We start from the raw sequence: 9,308 nt of genomic DNA, 5'->3' as shown, positions 1-9,308 counted from the left end.
ATTCAAGGTCAATCTGAGCTACAAGACACTTGCATCAAAGGAATTTTAAAAATTTAAAAGAATATATATTTATAAAATCTCCTTCAAGTCAGGAAAGTGAGTGGTAGCATGAGGGTGATTCAGCTTCCATCCTTTGGCGATCAGATGGTTCTCCAGGGCCTAGTTGGCATGGATAGGAGATGAAAGGATCCCAAAGAAAAGAAAAGGGAAAGGATTCCTTTAATTCACAATCATGTCTTTACTTAAATTGCAAATGTTTATTACCATAGTATTACTCCATTTTGCTAGCAGGAAGTGGTTAAAGAACAAACACATTCTACATTTATGAAGATAATCAGGATACCTTGAATCCATGTGCTAAATAAAAACAAAGCTTCTTCATAATGCTCAACGCTTTAAACAGCTTGTAAGTAGAAATTAATAACATAGGGGTCCAAAAGGAGATGGAGTAGAGAGCACAGCGAAAGCTTCATGAGAGGAGGAGGTAGAGCTGCGTATGGGACCTTGGTTTGATAGGAAACATTCCACGGAAATCAGCTGTTTACATTTTACTTCGGAAGCAATGAGAGACTGACCACAGATGCTGCCAGGTTTCTTTAGGGCTTCAGACGTCTGTTTAGATCAAGTTAGGGACGCTCCTACATCGTGCTTATCACAGTAAAGGACAATCGGCTACCACGGTCCGCAGATTGGAGTCCCACAATTACAATACACCTTCCTGCTTGAGTTTTCATACTTGCTATTTCTTAGGTATAGACCCAACACCGCTTGGGTCTTTCTCATCTTCGTTTCGCAGATGAAATATTTTGGGGAAGCTCCCCCCCCCCCAACCCCCGCCCTTAGCCTCTTTAGGAGTCTCCCTATTTTAAGCACTCAAAATCGGGATTAAATAGCGTCTTTTGTAGTTGGTTAGAATTCATTTGCTCTTGGAAACTGCAACCAACATTTCATCTTCCGCTGGAAAAAAAAAAAAAAAAAACCATCAGTGACCACCGGTGAACGAATGTTTATCTCCAGGGCCTGCCCGTATTGTCTATGGATTCCGGTTAAAGTGCTTAACAATGTCAGGCCCAAAACAAGTTACTAGTATTCTCACGCATTTTCTCAGTTCTGACACGGGAAATACTCATCACCAGCCATGCAGTGTCTGACGACCCCTGAGGCACAGCCCTGGGCCAGGAAGCCCAACCCTGTCCTCTGGTCGTTGCCGCAGGCTCAGCTCAGTGCAGCCTGAGCCCGGTTTCTGCTGGGGAAGGGCCGCTGCGGGCAGGGGAGCGGCCTGCCCAGGGCAGCGGGCGTGGGCATTGCAGCTGCCCTCCGTCAGAAGCCCTGTTGGGGAGTGTGGACAACCGGGCCACCAGCCGCTTAGAGCACTGAGCTCGCGTGGACTGGGACAAGGAGACGCTCCGCCCACTGCCGCACCACCCGGGGCCGCTCTAGGACGCCGGAGGGTCTCCTCGCTCCGCTCTCGCTGGTTAGGGACGGACCTCCCTCCGTGGGCGGGGCCTGGCCTTGCGGGTCGTCTTAGGCTGCTGTAGTCCAGGGACCCGATCCGGTCGAGCAGGACTCCCAGTCTCGAGGTCTTGTGCCCGTACTGGCTACCCCAGGGAAGCATTGCCTTCTAAAAATCTCAGAGAACTGCAGCAGTTGCTTCCCTGAAATTCCACTTTTTGCTGTGTGGGGGAAAAACACCCCTCTTACTATTACTTTCAGTTGATTTCTTGTGTCCTTTGATTTGGGCTCAGGTTCTTGCTGTAGACGCCTTCATGTGGTGAGAGATCTGAAAGGAGCTCCTAACCGCAGTTTCCTAACATGTGGGCAGAGTGTGGGATGAGGGCTTCCTTTTTTCCTTTATTGAGAATCAACAGCCTTTGGGGGAGGTAAATATTAGCTCTATTGCCTGCCTGTAGAGCCTATTCGGTTAATTCAGAGCTTTGTAGTTTTACGGCTACTGAAAAGACAGAGGGGGTTGGGATTAGAATTACAGACTTTAACGATTGCGTTCTTAGAGGCTGAAAGTGTTATTGGAACTCCAGGGGGTCACCACTGTGCCCCAAGAACTATGGTTCCGCCGCTAGTCCCAATAAGCTAATTAAAAGTGGAAGGCAGAAAAGAGATTTACTCAAGGTGGCCACATTGGGACGGACGAGGGAAAGAGATCCAGAGAGCTCACCAAGTCCACCTTGGGGTTCCTGAAGTAAGATCGAAGTTTGACTAGAAGGCCAAGGAACTGCGTATGTAAGCTAACCAGGTCATGCCATGACTTCCCACACCATTGAGCCATGGTTGCTTGAGCCTCAGTCCCACCCTGTAAAATGCTAAGACCAGTGGTTAGAGACCCGCCTACCCCCCCACTCCCCACTCTCCACCCCCACCCCCATCCCCCACCCCCACCCCACTCCACCCCCTGCTAGTGGCCTTCCCTTCTTCTAGCATGAGATTCCTGGGGAAAGCCCCCTTTGTGTGTGTGGATGGTCCATCTTCTCAGCAGTCTCATAAATTGGAAGACATGATTATCTCTTTAGAACACTGTCTTAGTTAGGGTTTCCATTTCTGTGAAGAGACACCATGACCACAGCAACTCTTATAAAGAAAAATATTTAACTGGGGCTGGCCTACAGTTCAGAGGTTTAGCCCATTATTGTGGTGGCAGGAAGCATGGTGGCATCCAGGCAGACATGGTGCTGGAGAAGGATCCAATAGTCCTACGTCTGAATCCACAGGCAGCCAGCAGTCCAGAGAGACACTGGGCCTGGCTTAGGCACTTGAGACCTCAAAACCCACCCCCAGTGACACACTTCCTTTAACAAGGCCATACCTACTAATCATGTCATGAGCCAGTGGGGGCTATTTTCACTCAAATCACTACAAACATTTTTATTTCTGCTGTCCGGTTATAGAATTCTGAGCACTTGTTTGATTCCACTAGGAACTTAGGTTTATTTTGTATAAGTAAATAGAAATGGCAAGGGAAATGATGAGTTATGTTTATTTCTAACTGCACTACCATCTACTAAAAAAGAAACTTTAGTGACTAGGTTTATTGAGGTGACATGCAATAATTCTTCGATATTCTGCAGTGAGAAGTTTCTGCATTATGAAGGCAATTTAGAGGATTATATTCAGATGGTAAAACATGTGTCCTTCAAAAGCTCGTTCTTTGTTCAAAAGCCTATTGTGGACATTCTTGGTCTTTAAAAAGAAGCCTCATTTCATTCATAAATACGAATACCAAAATTAACTACTTCTTTGTATTTAGGTAGATACAGGTAGAAACAATCTTATATGAGTTAGCAAAGAGTCAAGGTGATTTAAATAAACAAAAGGAGACAATAATGAGTTTGATATTCCTGACTAGTTGGCAACCCCAAGGAATTCAGTCTCAATTGGAAAATCTTAGAGCCACTCCAGAATACTTATTAGTGAACCTATTATGTTATCCATTTTAAGAGTCTGTCTTGGTGTTCTTTTATTCTTAGTGTCTCCGTCTAATAACTCTCATTTTATTGCTGTGTGCATAATGATGTTCTTTAGTATATCCAAGAGACTTTTTGATGTTGGAATATGCAATGATTCGAATTTCACTCCAGCAGCATGAAAGAGTGATAATGAGGTGTTCTCCTTTTTACATTTATGCTTCCCTTCCAGGCCTATAATTTCATTTAAAAGTTGATATTGTTCTTCCAGATTTTCTCTTCAATAATGAAATGCAAAGCAGTGATTGTTCCCCTAAGAACAACTTTTAAGTTTTCTGAGAAGTAAGATAAGGACTGTGCAGCACATTCTCAAAGCATCACTTGGGAACTTTCAACACAGTGCACTTGTAAGCCAGATGACAGGGGAAACTCTGAATTAGAATTTGTAGATGAAAAATCTATAATGGGTAATATTCCATTGTATAGATGTACCACAATTTCTGTATCCATTCCTCCACTGAAGGACATCTGGGCTGTTTCTAGCTTCTGGCTATTACAAATAAGGCTGCTACAAACATGGCTGAGCAAATGTCCTTATTGTGTACTTGAGCCTCTTTTCGGTATATGCCTAGGAGTGGTATAGCTGGATCTTGAGGAAGCTCCTGATGACACCTAATTGTCTAGGATCAGAAGGAAGGAAAAGAAAACCTCCCCTATCAGTGGACTTGGGAAGGGGCATGCATGCAGAGGGTGGAGGAAGGGAGGGATTGGGACGGGAGGAGGGAGGGAACCACAAGGGGGATACAAAGTGAATAAAGTATAATTAATAAAGAATTTTTTAAAAAATCTATAATGGGATAGTAAGTCAGTAATGATTTAGTGGGTAGCTGACAGAATTACAGGACAAATGTGAGGATATGGTTGCCTAATGACAGTGTCAGTAGCATTCTACCGTGGCTCAACTTGGTGGGAAAAGTTGCCTGGAACACAAAGACAGCAGGGAAAAGGAAGTGGCAGCTGAGAAGCTGGAGAAGAACAAAATACCAAAAACAAGGATAACAGCCAACAGTTAGGGGTCATTTATCAAATATCAGGTGCCACAGTAAGCCTTGAAGTTATTCCTTTTATTCCTCACAACAGCTGTGAGGTTGGTGCTATTATTAACTTCATTTTTAAAGTATGAAAATGAAAACCAGAAATTTCTCCAGCTAGGAAGTGCTGGTGTGGTTCTCAAATTTAGGTTTGTCTGACTTGCAGAGCCACACACAGATTTTAGCATCAGCCACCCTATTTTCTACACGTAAAGATGTTATTTATTTATTTATTTATCTATCTATCTATCTATCTATCTATTTATTTATTTATTTAGCTGCATGGTGATACACAACTGTAATCCCCACATCTAGAAGGATAAGGTACAAGAATCATGAGTTTAAAGCCAGTTTGGGCTACATAAAGAAAAAAAAAAAAAAAAAAAAAAAGCCCTGCTGTGTTGTTCTTTTTCCTGGATTTTGGTTGTTTTTATTCAAAACCACTCTTATTCCTTTGAATGGATTCCTAACTGGCAAGGAAGCGTAGGACTGGTTAGAATTGTGGCTCCTGTACTAGATTATCCTGTTTCAAACAACAGTATACCAACAAAGCTGTGAGATTATAAATCACACATTTGAACTCGCTCTGCCTCTTTAAAATATATATATTTATTTTAAAAATAGGGATAATATAAATGTCTACACCACAGGGTTTTTATGAGGCTTAATGGAGACTGTGGTGTGTGTGTGTGTGTGTGTGTGTGTGTGTGTGTGTGTGTGTGTGTTAATCAGGGTTCTCTAGAGGAACAGAACCAATAGAATGAGAGAATATATATTACAAAGGTGAGTTATTAGATTGGATTATACAATACAGGCTGGAGAGTCCGACAGTGGTTGTCTGTGCACTAGAGAGGCTGCAAAATCCAGTCATAGCTGTTTGATGAACGAAGCCAGCTGCCTTGGCATTTTCGATCTGGGGCTGAAGGCCTGGACGACTCCCAGAGAGCCTTAGCTCTTGTTGGAAGAGCCAAAGAAGCTGAGTCCCCACATCAGAAAACACCTCAGCGGGGGAAGTAAGCTACACACTCCTCCGGAAGCAGAGTTCAGCAGACAAAAGTAGCAATGGACACCCGCAGGGGCATGTCTCAGCTGATTCCAGATCCAGTCAAGTTGACAACCAAGAGTAGCCGTCACTGTGAGTAAAAGCCTTTGGCGTGTATCTGAGCGGAATAGGGGTTTGCATACACTAAGTATCTTTATTAGGATCCAATAGTGTGTATGTTGGCCCTCTCTAACAAGATGGTGTGACTTTGGTTTAGCTAACAGCATCCGGTTTCAAACAAAACCAAAGGGGAAGCAGAGACCCTCCTGCCTTTCACTGTAGGATAAGGAAGTGAAACATCGACCTGTAAGATCTTCTGAGTAAGTTGTTACTGCTGTGACTGGAATACTTGGCAGAAGCAATGGAGGAAAGACTTGTTTGGCTCAGCCAAACAGACTTGTGTAAGTCTGTCAAGATAGGCAAGAGCCGGGCAACTCGGTCTATGGGCATGTGGCATTGGCTGTTAACGCAGCCGGGGCCAGGAAGCCGAGTGTGCAGGGAACTCACTATGACCTTCAAAGGTCCCACACCTAGTGTCCTGCTTTTTACAGCCAGGCCCTCCCTCCTCAGCGTTCCGTAGCCTCCCAATACTGTACCAACAGTCACCTTACAAACTTCCAAAACATGAGCCTAGAGGGACAATCCACATTCAAATTATCACATCACACTGCTCCCAGGCTGAGAGAGGAAACAAAATAAAGATTACTGTACTCTTGACCGTACTTTGCTGTTGCTGTGATAAAAATACAATGACGGAGGCAATTTGGAGAAGGAGGAATTTATTTTGGTTTACAGTTCCAGAGGGGGAATCCACAATGGTGGTGAAGGCATTGGAGCAGGCAGCTGGAGTAGGAAGGCGGGAGATCACATCTTCAGCTTCCAACACAAAGCCAGAGAGAGGGAAGTGGCACCAGCCATAAACTCTCCAAGTCCACCCATCAGCAGGCACCCAAGTCTTCAAAACCGCTTGATTCTATGGGAGACTTTCTCATTCAAACCATCACAGCCACTGAACATAAGCCGTAACTGCTACAGAAATATCTGTGTATGTTTTTAAATTACCGGTGATGGATTAAGTCAGGACTAAAGAGATCTTTCTAAATTTAGACAATGATAATAACTATCACTGAATAGTAATAGTGTAAGGACATCCTGCCAGGAGAACGACCTATAAAGAATGCCTGGGCTTTTCCTTATCAATGAAAGCTTCCCTTTGCTGCTTCTGAAATAATAATGACAGTCCTTATTGCTACATTGTGGTTCGACTAATCCATGGACGAACATCCGGTTATAAACAGATACATGCAGATGTAATTAGGTAACTTATTTTTTTGAAGGATTAAAACAGGAAGGGTTTCTGCTTTAAAATAATAATAATTACTATTACGCCTATGTGTCTGTGTGTGAGTTTGTGCATGTGAGTTCTGGTGCCTTCACAGACCAGATCTTCCTGACGGCGGAGTTACAGATGGTTGTGAGCCACAGGATATGGATGCGGGGAACTGAATTCCAGTACTCTAGTGGAGGAGCAAGGTCCTGCTGGTCCAGCTCTCCAATTCCAGACAGAGTTTCTTTAAATGGATTCTTTGTACCCTTGTTTCGATTCAGCCACCATCACTACCACCACCACTAACAACCCCAAGAAAACAAGAAAACAAACAAAAACCCCTAAGACTATGATTAAAAATAAACAGCTAATGTTTGGGGCTATGGAAGGAGCTCAGCCATGGGTCCCTGACTAGCTTGTGGCTGGCCCTGAGTTCAACCTCCATTACTTCAAAACAAAGTAAAAACCTGACATCTCCCAAATTCGGTTACTGTTATAAACTCCTCATACACATGAGTGAACTTATCACCAGGACTGCCCTTTGAAGTCATTTGCTTTATTCGCCTCAGTCCATAGACAACAACTGAGGTATACAGGCTACGGAACCTGACTAAGATCACTTAAACAGCGGGGCCACAGCTTAGCCTGAGAGGCCTGGCTACAGAGCTAAGGCTTTGACTCTGAAACTCCCCCTACTAGATCAGTCTGTCACATGCACGCACCCACTTTATGTAATTTACTCTACAACTTCAAGACATACAGACTGTCAAACTCAAATACGAAACCCATGATAACCTCCTATAAGTGTCTTTACTGTATTTAACACATAATTATTATAAAAACATAACATATAGGCAATCTTTGAAGAAAAAAATAATTACAGATTGGCTTTGTGTTTTGAAACATAAAATACCATACAACCTGTCCCCATATGATCCATCTCCTCCTAGTAATACGTAAGCAGTCCTACATAACTGCTCAGAAGAACTATTGGTTAGTGATCAGCACATTGTTTCCCAAGGAATACCTCCTTCCCTTCAACTAAGTGATCTCGGAGAAAGCCATTGTGCTCTTGCAAGATTCAGATGCACAGTGGACACTATCGGTTTGAAGCCTCTCTCTTGGATTTTGTCAAAATGGAATTGATAAAGTAGCAGCATCGGTAGACTCTAAACGGTTCATGCTTTCTGGGTCACCTAGAAAGATTGATCAGATAGAGAATTTAATGCAGTGTGCAGTTGTACGAGGTGAAAGAGGGAGAGAATAAGAAAAACTAAACACAGGAATGAGGACAATCTTTGGGGAAGGAGATGAGCGAATCCTGTCATCTAGGCCCTGATACAGGTAGTCACTCCAGCTTTTCCAGGAACTGCCTTCCAGCGTTGTGCTTATTCAGCGGTTCTTTCCACGGTCCTGCATCTTTTCAACTCTTTGCCTTGTTTACCTAAGTATACTGGAGATGGGTTTCTGGTATTTGCCACAGGAGAATCCCCTGTATATACTTTTAAAATCTGTCACATTGAAAGTACCTTTTATCTGTGTTTTAGGAATAATACACTTTCCCAGAGAGAACCACTCTGCATTCTGGAGTGAAAGAAAAACTCTTTATTAGCACTTATCTGGCTGGGGCTAATGCCCAAGGAAGAGCCAGCCTCGAATAAAAGATTTAATGATTTATGCACACTTATGTGTCTTGCATACACTTTCATCCTTTAATCTCTTTTAGGTCCCAGGTTATACTTGGAATAACGTAAATAGAGTCTGGAGCCTGCAAGTCTGGCCACTTGGGCATGGGAGGAGATTTACACAGTAAAGATAATTAAGTACACCAGTGTTGGTTTTTTGCCAGTAGATGTGACCTAGGGCCATCTTGCCCACCTGGCAAAATTATGTGTTTCCTGATAAGAGCACAAAGAACTTAATGGTGGACCAGGACTTAATGGTAGTTGTGACTCTTTGTTGCCCCCTTGATCTTCCTGTTAGAGGCATGTTCTTTGGGAATGGGCAATTTAATGGCTGGTCTTCTTAGCTTTGAGGTATTTTGGGAAGCAGTGCTCCCTTAGTCAAATCCTATTTTGTGTGACTTAATGTCTTCTAAGCAATTCTGTTAGTTAATACTTTTTAACATCAATTCTATTACTCTTAAGTTTTCTTCTACATTGTATGTTATATACTATAATTACTATTTATTGTCACAGTATAATGGACAGAATTCCAGGATAACCTCCAAGATGTCTTCCCAGTGATATACACACATAAAACTATATACATACATTGGACAGTCGAGTGTAGAGACTAGAAACAGATAAAGTTACAAATTCAAAGTAAAAGAAATGCTTCCTGGCTTGGTATGGAGAAAATGAAAATCACCTTGACTTCTATACCTACAAGGGACTGAATTTTGTTAAATAAATCTTGAGGAGAAGAGTAAA

At 42.9% G+C, this 9,308-nt stretch overlaps 1 long non-coding RNA gene across 1 annotated transcript; it reads right to left on the bottom strand.

Moving 5' to 3' along the window:
* Positions 1 to 237: 237 nt before the first annotated feature.
* On the bottom strand, positions 238 to 1,348 carry LOC129692158 (uncharacterized). Its single transcript, XR_008722641.1, has 2 exons — positions 1,097 to 1,348; positions 238 to 957 (listed from the first exon to the last, which is right to left on the bottom strand). It is a non-coding gene; the product is annotated as an uncharacterized LOC129692158 (long non-coding RNA).
* Between the last annotated feature and the right edge of the window lie 7,960 nt (positions 1,349 to 9,308).

Source organism: Psammomys obesus, unplaced genomic scaffold (assembly GCF_907164565.1).
Source record: "Psammomys obesus unplaced genomic scaffold, mPsaObe1.curated_primary_1811, whole genome shotgun sequence".
NCBI classification, from domain to species: Eukaryota; Metazoa; Chordata; class Mammalia; order Rodentia; family Muridae; genus Psammomys; species Psammomys obesus.
The sequence above is the reverse complement of the archived record's forward strand: the minus strand, read 5'-3'. Positions and strand labels throughout refer to the sequence as shown.